Genomic DNA, 8,063 nt, shown 5'->3' with positions numbered 1-8,063 from the left:
TTAAACGTCTAAATATTTTACAAAGTGACTGAAAAACATTTCGTTGAAAAGTACATGTCTATGTTGTTTGGCTTATAATCCTACATAATAATCTGTTGTGATGTTTGTATGCCCTTTTGTTCGTCTTAATCAATCTGGACAGATTTCTTAGTCAAAATGGCTGAAATATTTACACATTTTATAAATTGCCTGAGAGAATCAAATTTTACAAATTGACGGTAATATATACACGCTTACAAAGGAAAAGACCGGAGAAAACAACGTCTATCGCGCATTGAAGAATTTCCCAACCAAGACATAGAGAAACAAGAACGAATCGGTTCAAATGAAGGAAAACAAAATGCAAATACCATAATTACAACCCACCAAATTTATGTGTATAAATTTTAGGCAGCTTCCTTGTTCGAGGAATCCGTGAATATCTACACAAAGGAACAATATCCCACTCGTCTGCAGCTGTACAAAGAAACTTATTCGATGTCACGTGTCTCTGTAACAATCAAATATTTTAAAAAATATATATCGTTTCGGGATATTATAACCATGTTCGTTTCTCAACTGATCACTTGGATTGTTTCAGGTGTTTCACATAGGTGTCAAGTCTTCAAGGGTCGGCTGAGAAAGCCCACGTGACAACTATTTTCATAACGTCCACGGTTCCATTGAGTGACAGATAACAATGATCAATCAATCAACGTATTATCAGTTATCCCTTTGAACAAAGTATGTTGTTTTAACATCGGCACTTCACGCCATGATATGAGTGTATTCCCTTTGTTTTAGGAAACCTAGACATGTAAACACTCACTTTTGACATATCCACTGTCCGAGATAACAGTGATTAATCAATCAACATATTTTCTGTTAATCCTTTGATGACCAGGAACGATTCGTTGATATACAAAAAAAGTAAATGAACTGATCATTCATCTCTTTCTTGGCTGCCACGTGCATATTACATAACACACATTTCACCTCACTTCCAACCTGGATTTAGATTGAATAATTACCCCAGACACAGTAAATGCCAAATGGGAACCTTTGTCAGGTAATCTAGGTGGTGCTACCACTAATTGTACCTGTAATAAATTCATTAACTGAGCATCAAGTGAATGACGACAAATACACAAGTGTAGGGTTAGACGAGAAAACGTGGATGACAACAAGGGAGTAGTAATCGTATTATCGACGCAATCCAAAACCCGAAAATTCTTTCACTGCATGGATACCTTTTTTAGTATTAAACTATAACCATCTGGGGTATTTCCAAATTACGACATCCGATGAGCTCCGCCGTTCTTTTTGTCTCTTTGTTTAGGCCGAAGAAATGAATTAACATGCGCCCTTTGTCGAAATCTTTATAGATCACAGTTAATCAATCAGTGTTTATGCAAAAATGCGTAAAACAAATATTGCCTCCAGCCTTCAAGTTCATTTAGCTGTCCTTGCAGACGGTAGCCCAGTCTCTGGTCACGCTCAGTTGTGTTGCGTATCATCCGGGTACTCACGGGGGAAAAAACAATAACAAAGGCAGCAACCAGTCAGGGGAATTGCGTTAGATCAGTGCCCCTTTAAGTACTTCTTTCTTAATTGTTGTCCTCTACAAAGCAGATTCTAGGTTAAAACTGGTCCCCAGTAGCCTATGCTGGTCATAAGAGGCGAGGGGTCACGGATGGCCCAGTCGTCTAAGGCGCCGCGATTCGCTGTGGAGAGTAGCAAAACCTATGATTGTGGGTTCGAATCCCGGTTCGCCCCGATTATGTTGCTAGGTTTGTCAGCACCATACCCGTGCTCGTGGGTTTCACCGAAGTGGTAAACGTCTGAGACCTGCATCACTTTGGGATTTCCTCCCACATTAAGCTGACACGCTGTGATATAACTGGAATACTGTTAAAAGCGGCGCTTAACTCAACTCACTCACTCACTTGTAAGAGGCGACCATTATTGTGACATGACATTGCTGCAGTACGAAGAAACCACTACATCTGTTATAACCCACTGTTTGACAGGTTTGTCACTGTTTATATATATTTCCAAAGAGAGAGTTTCATTGTTCAACTGACTTTTGTCAGCTTTGGAAGTCTTTTCTTTCCAAGAAAATGAAATGAAGAGTTTGCAACAAATACATTTGAAATACAGCATACAGATAGCTTTAGACATTACTACTATAATTGAATGGGATTGTGGCTGAATTCTGATTGTTTGAAAAAGGTTGTTAAATGGGAATCATCTTGAATTTTCACTGCGTATAATTGCTTTTCTTGATAAGTACCAGTATAATTTCTTTCTTGATCAAGTTGGTGCAAAAGTTTATTCAATCTCATTAAAATCAGACCTCAGTTCTCGCTACCGCTAAACAAAGATCTGAAGACATCCCATTAGGGGTCGTGTCAGAACGACCTTTCATCCAACCAATCAGAGCACCGCTTACCAGATTATAAAAGTGACAGTCGGAATGTGATTTCTAATCATGCAACCTTGAAAACTTTAACTCCGAACGATAGTTATGGGTTTGACGACTGAATCCATGCAATGTAGACCATCTATTAGCCATTCCAGGATGTTCTTTTGTTCAGGTTTCAAATTTGTAATCGAGAATTTGTCAAGTTATGTTTCGAAGTGTAGTCGCCAATTTGAAATTAGTGCCGTAAAGCACGAGAAAACTGCCTTCTGATTGGTCATTCCATTGGTCGGTCAAAGTTTCAGCTAGGCCTGTCTGACATGACCCGTAATGGGATGTCCTCAGATCTTTGTTTAGCTGTAGCGAGAACAAAGATCTTATTTTAATGATATGTTGACATGATAAAGTTTGATCACTATTCATCAAAACGTCAAGTGAATTCTTTTTTCTCCACATTCAGCTGAACTGGTGATTTTAGTTACCCTGAAAGGATGTGATGACATCCAATCCACCATGACATCATAACATTCCAGAGTGATGTCATACATCTCACAACTGTTAGAGTTTACATGTGGAGAGAGACAGTGTTATGGAAAATTACTAATAGCTTTTGTATTTTATAACATCAATACACATTACAGCGATATATGTTTTCAACTTGGCCGGTGTTATTGAGCTGTTCTAAATAAAGCCATCACAGCCCAATTGAGTAGATTGATGCTCATGATGTCATTCACTGGATTGTCTGGTCCAGACTTTAGTATTTATGGACACATAGCTGGAATATTGCTCAGTGCAGTGTTAATCAACAAAACTCAGTAACACCCAGAAATCTGAAAACACATGTTTATCTCTTAAATGACACTTCACCAATAATGTGATATTATTTATCTCAAATATAGTAATACTCACAAGCCTCATCTTTGTATGGTATGTTTGACATTATCAGAAGAGCCAATACCTTGGCGCATCAACATTGACTGTCAATATGTTTCTGGATTTTATTTCATTAAAACCAGATCTTAGTCTTTGCCATCACTAACCAGAGCATGTTAAGCAGTGTCGAGTACTAAGATCTGACTTAATGAGATTGTTTCTTGGTTATGATTCAAAAATATATTAAACGATTTTAACCAAGTTTGATTTACAAACCCAAACAAAAGAAAACCAAAAAGAAATATTTCCAAGTCAGACACGAACCATGAAGGGTAGGGGAAATAGTAGGGTTCAGGGACTTTGAGACAGAGACAGTTCAGGTTGTAGGACATTGTGAATCTGTCAGATTAACTACAGTCATATGTTTGAATCAGGTGTTCCTGAACTTTTTTTGAGTAGTATATGTGAAGGTCACATGATGATTGCTGCAACTTATAGCGGTAGTTGATCTGGTTGACATCTGGATGTACAGTAAACTACGGTTATAACGAACACACTTATAACGAACAGACGGATATAACGTACTTAGATTTTTGGTCCCGACTATTTGCTGTAGTTATGCTGTATATATGCTTATAACGAACGACGGTTATAACGTACTAAAATTAGTAGTCCCCATGAGTTTGTTATAACCCTAGTTTACTGTATGTACTTACATGGCATATTAACCAAGCTAAGGAAAGGCGTCCAAGCCATTTTTTGGTCCAGTAAATGCTGCAGTTTTTGCCAGAGAGAACCTGGGTTTGACATGGTCTATTCCTCGTCTCAAGAGTCAGAGCCGTGTGGATTCCGGTATAGGATACAGGTCCCCACCAACACAGTAGACTTGGTGGTTGATTGTTTCATTTCATGTCATCATATCCCAATTGCGTGGATCGATGCTCATGTCAATCACTGGATTGTCTGGTCAAGACTTGATTATTTACAGGTTGCCATCTTGTAGCTGGAATATTAAACAGCAGACAAACAAACTAACCTCAGAGTTGACTTTGGGTTGTCAGGCTTCATAACTTGGTTGATTGTGTGTCATTGTACCTTGATGGCATGGGACATGGCTCATTAGATGAATCACTGGTTTGTCTGGCCAGACTTGATGATCGGATCTGCAGGCTGCTGTGATATAGGTAACTGTAACAGTGCTGGCTGGCATAAACAAAACAGTCTCTTTGAAATCAGATTGTAGTTTTGGTATCGCTAAACAAAGATCTGAGGACATACCATTACTGGTCAAGTTAGGATGACCTTTCATATGACCAATCAGAGTCTCGCTGAGTATTATTTTTCAAAGTTCAATCTGGAATGGAAGTCGCCAGGTTGGCACTGGTGCCATATAGCTTGAGAAAGCTGCTTTCTGATTGGCTAATGTCGACTTTTTGTCAGTGATTTCATTGGTTGGTCCCGAGAGGTTGTTCACATGTGACCTTTTATGGGATGATTTTAATGAGATAGTGTAAACAACCAACCAACATGCTTGAACTGTGAACATTTTTAAGAATTGTCATGACTATCCTTCCATCAGCAGTGACTGTATAGTTGTGATGTGATTTATACCATGGCTTTTGCAATGTTTACTTTGATATAATCTTTAAGTGATATACAAACAATATATATACACCATATTTACTTTGTAGTTTTTTGTTTTTACTTATGCTTTTCGGAATTAACTAAAAATTTGATGTATGAACATTTATGAGATCATCATATTATTGGTTGTAAATTTCAAAGGTGCTATCACAAACTTCCACCAGGTTTAAGAAATAGATACATTTCTATTTCAAAATATACATGTACATGTTTGCTGTACTGATCAAAATGGTAAATTCTTTTCTTTGCAAGTGAAACATTAAGATGTCCCTGTAAAGCAAAGGACTAAGTGAAGACATGGTTCGGGACTTTGTCCTTTCTATGATGTTCAGCCATTTTGGATTGGCAGAAGTTCACAAGACATTCCAAAGTAAACCAAACATAATGTCAAGAGTTTTCCCAGTTTGTTATAAGGGAAGAAACTTCCAGTAATATGTTACTTGGACTGTAAATATTAGTTCATGATAAAGGGACACCTTGTTAACTCCATGAATTCAAAATGTTATGTATATAATGTAGCTGTGATCCATGCAGAATCAATATAGCTCTATAAATGTTGGCGCTCTGCTATCTTGATATAGATACAGGGGGCACGGGTGGCCAAGTCGTCTAAGGCGCCGCGATTCGCTGTGCAGTGTGGCATCCCTTGGTCACGCCAGAAACCTATGATTGTGGGTTCGAATCCTGGTTCGCCCTGATTATGTTTCTAGGTTTGTCAGCACCATACCCGTGCTCGTGGGTTTCACCGAAGTGGTAAACATCTAAGACCTGCATCACTTCGGGCTTTCCTCCCACATTAAGCTGACACGCCGTGATATAACTGGAATACTGTTAAAAGCAGCGTAAAACCCAACTCACTCACTCTGCTATCTTGATATAGATACCTATTTACCACCCCGCACCAATAAGCGCCCCCTGACAAATTCCTGGGCCATATGTAAAGTAGTAAGGGCACCATTTTAAGACTGAAACTTTACATGACGTAAAGCATACAGAAAGCAACAGTGTTGAATGGGAATGTAATTGCCTAGAAACTATTATAGAAATCTTTTTGTATTATCTACGTTTGTTCACTATCCCTCGATCCCTAACAACACATTTAACTCATTGTTTTGAGTTTCAATAAGCAACCACTTTGTCAATTTTTTATGATGGCAAATACATCAATGTGATATGTTTGTTTGGCATATATATAAGGAAAGAAACAAAATTAATTTGTTTTTTTGGTAATGATATGGGTAAAAGGGTACCTGTGGGTGTTTTGTTATTTATTACACCTTCCATACATTGTGAGACCTGACAGTGGTTGTCATATAAGAACATCGAATCGCTCTCAGATTTACCAGTCGTCAATCTCTAATTCGCTACTTTATATGACTATAGTACATGTATATCTAAAATGAAGTAGGAATGGCAGCATCTCGTTTTTGAATGATAAAATTTGCTTTTTCAAATAAACATTTTTTCAGTTCCAGTTTGTTTCTTTCTTTTCAAACAGAGGTTAAGAAAAGTGTTTAGACAATACAATGCTGTCAAAGTGAGTCGTTGGTGAAATAAGCAAGTGTAGACATGATGCTTACACAACAAGGCCAATAAGTGACATCAGTGAGACCAGTGAGCCATCATGCAACATTTAGTGTACAAACACTCTAAAAAATTCCATAATCGGCTAATCAGCAGATCCTGGAAGGACAAAGGAACACAACTCTGGACAGTGCTTTCCAGCACCTTGGGCCACTGGGCCATCTGTGTCCATGCAGGCAGCTTGAGAGTGAGTGAGTGAGTGAGTGAGTATGGTTTTACGCCGCTTTTAGCAATATTCCAGCAATATCACGGTGGGGGACACCAGAAACGGGCTTCACACATTGTACCCATGTCGGGAATCGAACCCGGGTCTTCGGCGTGACGAGCCAACACTTTAACCACTAGGCTACCTGACCGCCCCCAGCTTGAGAGTGAGAATATTTGTGCCGAAAGGAAGTCAGAAGAGCATGTAATACCACAGATACGAGTGAAGGAGCAGTCTTGAAGAGATATCCAACAGTTGAGCCCATAATATTTGTTCTTCCTGTTGGATAAAAGTATCAATGATCTCACTGTGTGATAAAAAGTATCGATGATTTCACTGTGTGATAAATCTATTCATGATCATACTTTGGGATTAAAGTATCAATGATCTCACTGTGGGATAAAGCTATTCATGATCATACTTTGGATAAAAGTATCAAAGATCTCACTGTGGGATAAAGCTATTCATGATCATATTTTGGGATAAAAGTATCAATGATTTCACTATGGGATAAAGCTATTCATGATCATACTTTGGGATAAAAGTATTCAGGATCTCATGGAATAGAAGCATTTGTGTTCTTCCTCTGGCATAACAGTATTCATTAATTTACTATGAAATAAGTATCATTATCTTACTCTTGGATAAAGGTATTCAGGATTTTAAAATGGAAAAAAAGTATTTCTCTTTCTGTATGATAACATTATTCAGGATCTACTATTGGATAAACATATTGATGACCTTATACTATGCAATAATAGTGATCATGTCTGGATGTCAGACCGCCTCCGTGGTCTAGTGGTAGAGCGTCCGCCCGGAGAGCAGAAGGTTTTGGGTTCGATCCCCGGCCGGGTCATACCAAAACACATTAAAAGATGGTACTTGTTGTTACCCTGTCTGGCGCTCGGCATTAAGGGGCTAAAACAAGGACTGGTCGGCTCGGAGTCAGTATACTGTGTCTGAGTGGGGTATTCTTGTTAAACTGCGGCATGGTATCTCAGTGAGCTAGCACTATAAATCGGCATCAGTCCAGACTCGTACAAGCAGCCACACAAACACACACATGTACATGCACGTCGCTATATAAGTGCAATAATCTTGGACGCGACGTTAAACCCCATTTCACCTCACCTCACTACCTCTGGATGTCAACAACTGAGTCCTGGCAGACTCAGGACAAACAGGCATACACAATGTACAAAATAAGCTCAGTTAGAGTTGTGGTTGTTATTCCTGTTTATCCCAGTCACTCGCGGTAACCTCAAGGACTGCCATCACTTCAAGCTGACACGCCTTGATGTAACTGAAATACTATACAGTAAACTACGGTTATAACGAACCCAAAGGGACTAC

Source organism: Haliotis cracherodii, unplaced genomic scaffold (assembly GCF_022045235.1).
Source record: "Haliotis cracherodii isolate W230 unplaced genomic scaffold, xgHalCrac1.p SCAF_4, whole genome shotgun sequence".
Classification (NCBI taxonomy): domain Eukaryota; kingdom Metazoa; phylum Mollusca; class Gastropoda; order Lepetellida; family Haliotidae; genus Haliotis; species Haliotis cracherodii.
The sequence above is the reverse complement of the archived record's forward strand: the minus strand, read 5'-3'. Positions refer to the sequence as shown.